Consider the following 12,412-nt stretch of genomic DNA (forward strand, 5'->3'; position numbering starts at 1 on the left):
ATAGTGAGGGGGAAATGGTTTGGTAGACAGGCTAAGTACTAGCTAGCCCTGGCATCTACTGATGTGGTTGGGTGAAGGCATAAGATGTGTTTTGTCTTGAATGCACGTTGTTGGAAGGAGGGGGATAAGTGTTGGAGGAACTGGTGCCCTCTTGCGGATAACCATAAATCTTCTAAGTATACAACAAAGAGTTTGAAATAGCTCCAACAATACCATTGGTAATGTGAGATGCCCCTAATGCATTGGCACCACTAGGACGAGGAAGGTCTCCTATAATGATATAGACATAACCACATTGAGTAGTCTGGAGTGCCTCTTCCTCTATCTGAGGAAAGTGAGATGTGACAGCTTTAGAAATGGGTGCTAAAAGAGTCATAAGAAACCAATCGAGTTAGACACGGTCTTCGAAGGAAGGAGCACGACACATGCTCCTCCTACGCCATTCTTGTTCATGGTCGAAAAATACAGGGGGTAGAGGACTGACGAAATGTGGTCAAGATCTTTGTACCAGTGTCTTAACAGAGAGGTAATTGAAAATATGAAAGGAATATTTTAGAAAGTGTCACAAAAGTGGCATGAGAAGTAGAGGGTTGGTCAATGTACCACTTCGCAACATCTCCAGTGAGCATGTTGTTAGAAAATTATATATTACAGAGCAATGGAACACATAAAATATTACAGAAATATAAACATAGAAAATGCATAAAACAAGAGAGACACAGATATACATGGTTCACTCAGTTTGGGCTATGTCCATGGAGAACCAACAAGTCCTTCCTTTTATATTGTCCAGCAAACTAAAGTGATACAACCTACAGCTCGATGTAATTCCCTCTTTGCTCTCAATCTCCTCTCTCTTCCTCATTCAGAATACAAATATACATAGGTGGAATACAATTCCCTCATATATAGCGAGGGGTTACCTTCTATGGAAAAGACCTTAAATTAAACATAACTTCTACCGTCAGATCTCTGCCTAATGAATGGCCTAGATTGACTACAAAATTACAACATTTTACAAGGCAATTTTACATCTATTTTTATCTTCGGTGGGCACCGCCCCCGATCCCTCACTAAAGGGGGGCTCCCAAAGGTCACAACCGCCCTCGATGGACCCCCCCTGCAATGTATATTTTACGGGTGGATTTTCTGCCGCATTGTGAACTGGCTCTAATGCGGCGATACCTTTGAATACAGAAGATAATCAAGCTCCACACCAAACAATCTCCCACTTGGAGACTGATTATAGCAACTCCACCGCTGCTTCATTTACTATAAAATGACTCCACTTTGGACCTGGTTGTCTCTCATCTTCTTCATCATACTTGAAGACTAATTGAAACAAAGCAGACTCTCAGTTTCTCCCTTGTTACAACTTTCATTAACATATCTTTAGAATTCTCGCTAGTGTGTATCTTTTCCATGTTCAACTGTCCATCTTCCAATGTTGACCGTATGAAATGGTACTTGAGTTGTATATGTTTAGTATTGGAATGAAATGCAGAGTTCTTTGTAAGGTTTATGGCACTCTGGCTATCACTGTATACCCTGCCCAATTCCTACTTCTTACCCAATTCATCTAGAAACCTTTGTAACCAAATAATTTCTTTACTAGCCTCTGTAGCAGCAACATACTCTGCTTCTGTTGTTGAGACTGCAACAACACTTTGCAGTTTTGAGACCCAACTTGACAGCTTTTCCACCTACAGTAAACACATATCATGTGGTGGTCCTCCTGTTATCTCTGTCACCCGTCATATCTGCATCAACATATCCCTGTAGAGTAATGTTTCAACCACCAAAGCATAATGCTTGATTTGTGGTACCTCTCAAATACCTGAGAATCCACTTTATTGCCATCCAATGTTATTTTCTTGGATTGTTCATGTACCTAATTACAACTTCCACTACATGTGCAATATCAGGCCTTTTTCATACCATTGCATACATTAAGCTTCCAATTGCTGATGGATATGGAACTTTAGACATATCGGCCATTTCTTCCTGAGTCTTGGGACACATTTACTTACTTAGTTTGAAATGGCTAGTGAAAGGTATACTAACTGGTTTTTCATTCTGCATATTAAACCTCTTCAACACCTTTTGTATGTACTCACTCTGACACAATGTTAATTTGTGATTCTCCCTGTCTCTACTTATTCTCATACCAATGATTTGTTTTGCAACACCCAAATCCTTCATTGCAAATCAGTTTGCCAATTTTCTTTCAAGCACATTTATTTCCTGCATCTTAGAACCTATAACAAGCATGTCATATACATACAATAGAAATAAAATATTGCTGCCATAATTTTGTCTTTTGAGGTAAACACAATGACCTATGAATCCTTATCCACTTCCTCAACTAGTAAATGTGTTTACCTTTCCACATTATTTACATGAATTTAAAAATCATAAAAGTATTTACAAGAGGGATTAGCTATAGGGAAGTCACATAAATGACTCCCTTAGAGGACCACCACCCTTGGTGTTTGCTACTAGAACACAAAATTTATAAATGATTTATATACACAACTCTCTACATTCATTTAAATTTTCTTAACCATCAAATAAAAATTGATATGAAACCCTCATTTGCTTATCCATCTCCCATGTGGTTTCATCTAGCCCAAAGTGCTTCCACTACACCTTAACTTGCTCAATTAATCAATTTTGAGGCATGAGTTACCTTTGATCTTGAATGCATAGTATCTCTAGCTAGAGTTGTCCCTAGGTTTCCACTTGTATCACATACCAATCAACAACATGATTAGCATAATATACATAATTTTTAAGCAAATAAATATGAAATAAATCATGTTCCTTCACCGTGGTTGGAAATGCCAATTTGTGGTGCACTTGCCCCACTATTTCAAAATTTTGAAATTGCCCACAAACCTATGTTGTCAACTTCTCACAAGACCCAATTCTCAATGATATTTTATTTGATCTAATATGGAGATACACATGATGCCACAATTTAAATTATTTTTCACTTAATTTTTATCTATAGAGCTCCTTTTCATCTCTTGATTATGCCTAATTGTTTTCATTTCTTTTTCCATAACTTTCATCATATTAGGCCTCATATGGACTCGGTTCACTAGGTTGCTCAAGCTTATAGGAGTATTGAATTTAATGTTATAAATAGCCTCAAATGGATTCATATATAATGACCCTTGGTACCCATTTTTATAAGAAAAATCCACGAGTGAAGGAGCTCTTCCCACCTCCTTAGCTAGTGCATGAAATACATCCTAAGCATGTCATCCAACATTGTTATGAAACCAGCTCACAAAAATATAGAAAATATAGATAAATGCCTTCAAAATAAGCCTCTTCAAGGGGAAACCTCCTTTACATTACACAAATGAACAATTGTTGGATGATACAAATTACAAGACCTCCTTTCTATATATAGGAGTCTAAGGGGTCATAATATAATCAAAGCCGACATAACAATAATAATGTAAGGGCACACTAATAAAAATAGTGGGCTTCTATGGGGCACAATAATAAAAATATGGGGACTGCATGGGCACAATAATATAATAAGGAGGTTGTACTAATAACAATAAGGGGTTACACTAGTAGTATAAGGACCTAACATTCCCCTCTGCATCAAAAAGTGTTGTCATCAATGCTTGAGTAATTATTGATGATTCTGTATAAAATTATTATCCCCCCATGTGGAATCTTCAGTGGGTAAGTTCTTCCACTTGATGAGATGCTCTAAAATTGATCGATTTTGTAGATGTAGGTGTTGTAAATAATACTCAGGGGGAGGGGGCTAAATCAGTAAGTCAATTATTCCCTTTTTCAAATCCAGATCATATACACTACTTCAGTTAGTGAAAACCCCTTATATACGCAACTACGTAGAAGGAAACCCGCGTATATCATGCAAAATCATATTTTACTTTATCTTACAGATGTTGATTATTAATTTGTGTATGAGAATCAAATAAACAGTAACGAGAAATAGAACAAAAGACAATCGCACACAAGAACACAAGATATAAGGTGGAAACCCAATGTGGGCTGCTGCAATACGTCTCTATCTTCCTTTTAATTAGAAACTTCTTTTCACAATGATTCTGTACTGGTGCAGTCTTGTACCAGTACGCAGGCTGCAACCTGCTAAGAGCTACAACCCTCTCTCATTCTCCAGCTTCTCCTAGAAGGGAGCTACAACCCCCTTAGCTCTTGCACTAGCCAAGATACTAGTACATAGGTGCTGACCTACAAAAGGCTACAACCTTCTCTTTCTTCTAGGGACCATGTTTCATAAATTTTCAAACTGAACATCAATCAATCATCAGGAATTTCTGTATCAAACAATCTCCTTTTCACCAATTAGAACTGAATCAAGTAGACACTTCTCTGACAGCTGTACCCAAAACACAGTAACAGTAACCACACACCAAATTCTGAACCGAGAACACTGCAACAATAAACAAAAGTTGCTAGGAAACAACTCAAGAGATATACGCTACTTCAATAACTAGAAACCTACATGCATACGCTTATGTGTCAGGACCAACCTGTGTATATGCTGTTTTTACTCACAGAACCAGCGTGTATACGCGCCTTCACTTCACTGAACCTACATATAGATCTATACAGGATAATTCACTCTTTTAGAGATTAATTAACCCAGATTACTAGATTTATAGATCAATCATGCGCCACATATAATGGATCGAGCCTTAAGATTATGACCCATCAATATAACTTGTCCTTCTCTTTGTGCTCAGGTTCCGGCTTCATTCATATCTAGATCTGCACCATAACCCAATTACCAATATTCCAGATCTAGCACTTTATCATATATTCAATTAATTCAGATCATGCATTGCCAAATGATCTCCTTCCTCTTTTATAGTCTTAGGCCTTCCACAATACCATGGTCCAAAACCATAACAAAACAATACGATGGACCCAATACTTGGGATCAACACTTCTGACGAGATACTATGGCCCAAAACTATAGGTTCAATTACCAAGGAGTAAATACCACGGACCAAAAGTAAGTCCTCCAACATGTACGCGATTTTCCTTGCGTGAAAGTGTGTGTATACGCATACGCGCTTTTGTAACATATAACCCGTGTGTATATGCTTCTTCATCTAGGTGAACCTACGTATACATCTTTTCCTTCATTCCGAAGGCCTGAACTGAGATCTGTCACCAGAGTGAGTTGCCATCAAGGACAACACCTGTGTCATAGCTCCAAATTTGTGCCATAATGCCAACAATCTCCCCCTTTGGACTTGATGGCAAACCCAAGATCCTCAAAAGTCATTCTCCCCCTTTGTCATCAAGGGAAAAGGGTTGTACTCCCCCTGAGTACACGCTGAAATCTCTTCTCTGTTGTGCTGACCATGCTCCCCCTGACTGTAGGCAAGATATTCAAATAGATATTCTTCAAGAAGAACCATGACTTATACCTCATAAAAGACCTTCCTATCACCAAAAGACTCTATACATACATCCATCACCCAACCAAGTGGGGATCATCCACCCAACCAAGTCGGGATACATCAGAAATTTACATATGACAACCAAGTACATTACATCATTCATCCCAGGTATAGTGTGGAAAACCAAAATAGGCCGTTACATGTCCTTGACACCATAAAAGAGATACATGACATAGAGATGAAATATCTAGAGCAAGACTATGAAACTCATCAATAACTACTATCAGCAGCATCTGTTAATCAATATTCAGATCAACAACCATGTTCTCCCTATGTTCTCCCTCTGCATGTGTTCCACCTAAAACCAACAACAACTATGAACTTGAACCAGAAGCTTCTAAAATCCTGCAAGGTTTGCATCATCCAAAGGAGTTGAGTGCAACAAGATGTAGCAACCACATATTCCGCTTCAGCTGTAGATAGAGCAATCGAACTTTGTTTCTTGTTGAACCAAGATACTAATCTGGAACCCATAAAGAATGCACCACCACTTGTGCTCTTTCTGTCATCCATGCTTCCAGCCCAATCTGCATCTGTATAAGCATGAAGAGTGAGATCTGTATCTCTCGGATACCATAAGACATAGTTTCTAGTTCCTTGAAGATACTTGAAGATTCTCTTCACTGCCTGAAGATGAGTTTCCTTTGGATTTGCCTGAAATATTCCAACCATTCCTACTGCATGCATGATGTCTGGTCAGGTACCTATCAAATAAAGCAGATTTCCAATCATGGATCTATAGGTTGGTTGATGTATTGCTGCTGATTCATCATTTGCACTGAGGCTACATCCTGTAACCATAGGGGTACATACTGGTTTCAAATGTTCCATGCCATATTTCTTCAAGATCTGCTTGAAATAATTGGTTTGAGACAAAAAGAAACCGTCTTCATTTTGTTGGATTTGTAGACCAAGAAAATATGTCAGCTCTCCAAGTAATGACATTTCGAATTCTTGCTACATCACCAAGGCAAATTTTTGACTAATCGCTTCTTTATTGCTGCCAAAGATAATATCATCTACATACACAACAAGTATTAGCAATTTGTCATTTTCAATTTTTATATAAAGATTGCTATCTGCTGATCCCTTTGAAAAACCTTGTTAATGAATGTATTTGTCCAAACGATAGTACCAAGCCCTTGGAGCCTGTTTAAGACCATAGAGAGCCTTTTTTAATTTTCATACAAGATTTGGATCATTCCCAGGGATGAAACCATCTGGTTGCTCAATGTACACTTCTTCTTCTAAGTCTCCATTCAGAAAGGCTTATTTCACGTCCATTTGAAATACTTTGAACTTCTGAAAGCTAGAGAGAGCCAGGAACATTCTGATGGCCTCAAGTCTAGCAATGGGAGAAAAAGTTTCTTCAAAGTCTATTCCTTCTTGTTGAGCATACCCTTTACAAACAAATCTAGCCTTGTTTCTGATCATTTCCCCATTTTCATTCAACTTTTTTTTTGAAGATCCATTTTGTCCCTATGACATTCTTATCTTTTGGTCTAGGAACCAACTCCCAAGTGTTATTCTTTTCGATCTGCTCAAGTTCTTCATCCATTGCCTTGACCAAGCATTCATCTTTGCCTGCCTCTTTTACATTTTGTGGTTCAGCGGAGGAGAGCAAAGCCAAATCGCTTGAGGCTTCTGCAATTGTTCTTCTTATTTGTATACCTGCCTGTTTGTGCCCCTAAATTTGAGATTCTGGATGGAGTCTTATCTTCTGTCCTTATCTGATCTTCTGGTGCCTCTTGTGCTTCTTCTTCATCATAAGTCTGATTTGATGTTGAGAGATAGTCCTCATCATCTTCGAAATCTTCAGATCTTACCTGCCTAGGAGTGTTTTCTTCCTCATCAACTACTACATCAATACTTTCAACAGTTTTTCCAAGCCTTTTATTGTAACACTTGTAAGCTTTGATGTGGGGAGAGTAACCAAGGAGAATGCCTTCATCTGCTCTAGGTTCAAACTTGCCAAGATTTTCATCAGTATTTTTGATATAGCATTTGCTTCCAAAAATTTTGAAATATTTTACCGAAGGTCTCACCATACCAGAGCTCATGAGGAGTTTGAGTGTTGTCACCCGAACATTTGTCTTGTTGAGAATAACAACTGCAACAAATGCAGCTTCACCCCAGAAGGTTGCAGGAGTTCCAGACTCATCAAGCATAGCACGAGCCATTTGCTGAACCATTCTGTTCATCCTTTCCACTACTCCATTTTGCTAAGGACTCCTAGCTGTAGAGAATTCCCTTCTTTTTCCATGTTCTTCACAAAAATCAAAAAATTCATTCGAGGTAAATTCTCCTCCTCGATCAGACCTGAGGCATTTGATTCTGTGATATGATTCGTTCTCCACCAAGGCTTTGAATGATTTGAACTTTTCAAAGGCTTCGTCTTTGTGCTTCCTAAGTCCTATCCAACACATCTTGGAATAGACATCAATGAATAATATAAAGTATTCTTCTCCTCGAGGTGACCTTTTCCTAGATGGACCACATACATTAGTATGGACAAGTTCAAGTGGCCTGCTGGTTGATCCTTCCTTCTCAGGGAAGTTATTTCTAGTTTGCTTACCAAACTGACATGATTTGCATATTGTATGGTCTAGAATTCTGATGTCTGGAAGACCATGAACTGCCTGGTATTTGCATGCTTTCCTTATCTGTGAGAAGCTAAGATGCCCCAATCTTCTGTGCCATAGCCAGTGTTCATCATTCTTACTTAGATAGCATTAATGTTGTCCTTCTTTGAATATGTATAAATTATTTGGAGTTCTTACGCCTTTGATCACTATTTTTCCTGTATCAAGATCACAAACACTACATCCATTTGATTGAAATATTACCTCAGTTCCTTGATCACACATCTGATTGACACTTAATAGATTGTGCTTTAAGCCATCAACATACATGACATTTCCAGCTTTGACCCTTTATTTCAACTGAACAGAACCTTTACATTTTATGAGAGCAGGGGTGTCATTTCCAAAGGAGACCTTCTTCTCCTTTTCTAAGGCACTATATTACTGAATTTTTTCTTTATCACCTGTCATATGTTTCGAACATTGTTGTGGGGAAAAGTATCCGATGCGGATGACACTAACCCTTTCTAAAGGTGACAGACTTTAGCAACAACTGAATGACAAAGTTTTCATGTTCATCTTTATGAAAGCACAGAGAGAATAGAAAGAGGATCAACCAACCTGGTGTCTTGCGCTTAGTCGATCCTTGTCCTTCTCGCTTTGTATCCCGTTCCCAGCTCTTTACTCTCCAAGCCGATCCAGCTACACACAGAATCTGCACAACAAAAGGGAGCAAACTACGAGATACAAGCAATCATAATTGAAGCATGGATTAGGTTGCATCAAATATACATGTAAACACAAAAGCATCTATGTAAAACAAGTATATAGAAGAACATGCAAACTTTATTGATAGAAAGTAACAGGGTTCCAGAGGAAGTTACAACCAATGATGTTGGCCCCAATCCAGCAGCACCTCCTCGGCAGCAAGAACTCTCTTCTTCACCTCTAGTAAAACAATCACCCAATAATCCTGGCAGTATACCAACAGCACCTCCTTGCTTATACCAAAATTCCAGCCTCTATAGACCTCATAGAAGAGCTCTATATATAGGAGAGAAGAGAAAAGGATGAGTCAGCTTGAGACTAACATGAAGCTGCCTTGTGTCCTCTCCATCTCCAGTTAATCTTCAGTTCCTGTGTCCACTTGGAGATCCTTGCTTACACATGGTGATCAAGTACCTCTTACTCATCACAGGGCGAATCTCATGACCCAAGTGTCAGTTTGGAAGCTTCCTGGGCAATTGACACCTTGCAGGAGGACTGTGCCACTTGGCCAATCTCGCCCAGCGCAGGTAGCCTTCATTGTTTTTGACTTCCAGCGCAGGTACAGAGTGGGACAGTTGCAATACAGCGCAGAAGCTCAGTTAAGCAGCTGACATGATCCAAAATAGGCCTGTTCTGAAGTGTTTTCAGGTGGAGAACTGATTGGAAGTGCTGTTGATTGATGACCTTGTTCTTTTAGGGGTAAGAACAACATGTTTAGGGACTGAGGATCCCTGTAATTATCGACATTTCCTGCTCCTTGACGCGAGGCACAAAAATGTCTATAACAGTTGCCCCCTAAAGTATGAGGCCGTTAATCGAGTGAAATGCTTTAGCTAGAGGGTCCGAAGTTCGTTCCAGTGCTGAGGAGAGTGCCCTGTAATACAATACAATACAATACATTATCTTTCATTCATCATTATTCTCATGATCTAGCTGAGGCGGGTATTCCCATGCTCAGCTTTCTATAAATACATTTTGGTACATATGACAGACGATCGTCTGAAGACAGACTGATAATCTTCCGCTAAAATTATCATCCTTTGAGGAGGATGATCATCTGCTGTAATGATGTACATGGCAAATGCTTTTATATTTCCTGAATATATATCGCAGCCCGGATGGATGAAACTAGATCCGGGGTCTTCAAACTCGTTCGATCTTCACTCTAAGTACAAGTCGATCCATGTGAGAATTACGCTGAAGTCGAACATGGAAAGACATCGCTTGATTACCGGTCAATAATGAAAACCGTTAACAAGCGCGAGAGGAATCACCAATAATGACGATGACCCTCAAGGTACGGCAGTACAATTCACGTGGCGTGAATAAAGGACTTGGCGTCGAACGCCACGCAAAATCTTCTGGTCGAAGGTCATTGATGTATACCTGTCGTCGGAAGTGAGAAACTTGCCATTGAGGCATGCAAGCATCAAAGTACTGATGGGGGTGTTCCTAGATCGACTTCTTGGATAATGAGCTGAAGTCGACAAGAAGTGATCCGTCAAAGGAGGGCCTTGATGAATCCCACATCAATGACACGGAACGGAGCTAATGATTTAGTGGAGGTGAAACAAACTGTGACATATGATTCAGGGTGGCGATCATGAAATGGATGAAGGAAAATGTATGGTAGTGGATGGGACACGGTTGACACTTTCTGAATGACCCCTCTTGAACATATAACGACACTGATGTGATGGATCGGTAGCATTACCCCGAATGGATGGCGTGGCGAGGACCATGGTGATGAAACCGGTGAATGAGACAACCCAACCCGATGTGATACGGAAGAAAAGTGTCATGTTCAAGAGTGACTTGCTACCTCTAAACTTTGATGTTCTCCCAATTTTTCCCCAGTCATTTCTGACCAGTACCTCTTTATTTTTGTCAAGCTTGAGGAGGATAACATATGCTTGTTCTATAACCTGCCCTTCGGGCAAGCCCATCGCTAAGATTTAACGAGCCTAGCGATAGGGAAACTCGTTCTCGTCTAAAGACAAGTTTGTCGCTATTTAATCATTTTAACGAGTCTAACGACAAAGAAAACTCGGTCCTTTTCATTTTTAGAGAGTCTAAAAAGGTACAGAAAGTCAACTCCATAATTCCTTTTTCGTCAGCTAATCCCTTAAGTCCGAAAAAGTATAAAACAATACAGAAGGGATGGCTGTTCGGTATTTTTAACGAGCTGAACCAGGCAAGCGCTCGATCCTTTTGTGCAATAATCCCTCAAGTCCAAAAAGATTAAAATTTAGAGGAGGGATAGCGTTCCGGTCATTTTAACGAGCTGGAAGGCCAAAACTCGGCAAACTTTTCATATTTTACGAGTCAGTGAAAAGAGCTGAAAGAAGACTCGTCTTTTGAGGAACGAGTGATAAACAGGGATAGCTACAGATTCCAGGTACAGGTTGGAATTTCCAATCACGGCAGTGTCACAAGGATGGCTAGGTGAAATCACTCTTCGCAGCTATTTCTCAAAAGAGGTAAACACACAAATGGAAGTGAATGATCGGCCAAATGAACGGTGGAGGTGGTGGATGAAAACACGATCAAGGTTCTTATGGCTAATGAATTTACGATCTCAAAAGGTTATTTACCGGTTCATTTTTTCCATGAGCTTGAACTCTGGGGGAAACATTTGCTCACACTTTTCTATTTTTTAACGAGCATAAATTCAGGCCTAAAACTGCTCGAATTTCGCGTTTATTTTTTAACGAGCATGAACTATATGCTAAAACTGATCGATATACCAGTCATAAGAACGCCTCCTATAAGGACCAATTTTTATAGAGCTTATGCCTTACTACAGCTATGCTCTTATTTTGGCAAATTTCACTTCTGCCCCACAGGCTTTCTTTCATGCAAGTTTGGAAATGGTTAATCTTAAAACCAGATAAATAACCGCCCCTAGCTTGCACTCCAGAAAGTTTGCATGCCCCCAGGTATAGGATAGAATTTCGAGGTTGCCCCTCCTCTCTCCTACTTCTGCTTTTCTTTGGGTGTTCACAGTTATTTGTCATCTTGCTAATCTAATGCTAACGATACTTGTCTTCTCGTTATTTTAAGGGGTCTTACGCAGTACTCAAACTTCCTGTCAGCCCACTTTTAACAAACACCTATTGTGACAATAGAAGAACACTACTCAAAGATAAAACATTTGTATTATCGAGGGAGGCTTGCCTCTTTCTTATTATCCGAAGAGTGGTTCTATTCGCTGCCGCAAATCAATCTCTTTCTTCGGCGGTGTCTATCATTGGGTTGTCCAAAGATGGTTACCCTCTGTCACAACAATACGGTCTCCTTCTTAGTTTACTGCCCCTGCTTATCCTTCAAAACATATGTTTCGATGGGCGAGGCTTGAATTTAAAGATGGTGACTACTTGTTACAATAAGGGAATTCCTACTTGGGCATTGCCCACTTTTTTAGACAAAGGTGAATGATTCCCAAACACATAACTTTAACAAAAGATCATTATTCCAGAACAACCCCACTTCCTTCGGACGGGGTACGGACTAGTCATGTTCTCCTGCGGAAATTCTTCCTTGTACCCGGAGTTTCTTCTGCCCGAAGCAGACTAGGGT

Source organism: Pinus tabuliformis, chromosome X, assembly GCF_031772625.1.
Source record: "Pinus tabuliformis cultivar Carrire ecotype Pingquan chromosome X, CPIR1, whole genome shotgun sequence".
NCBI lineage: Eukaryota > Viridiplantae > Streptophyta > Pinopsida > Pinales > Pinaceae > Pinus > Pinus tabuliformis.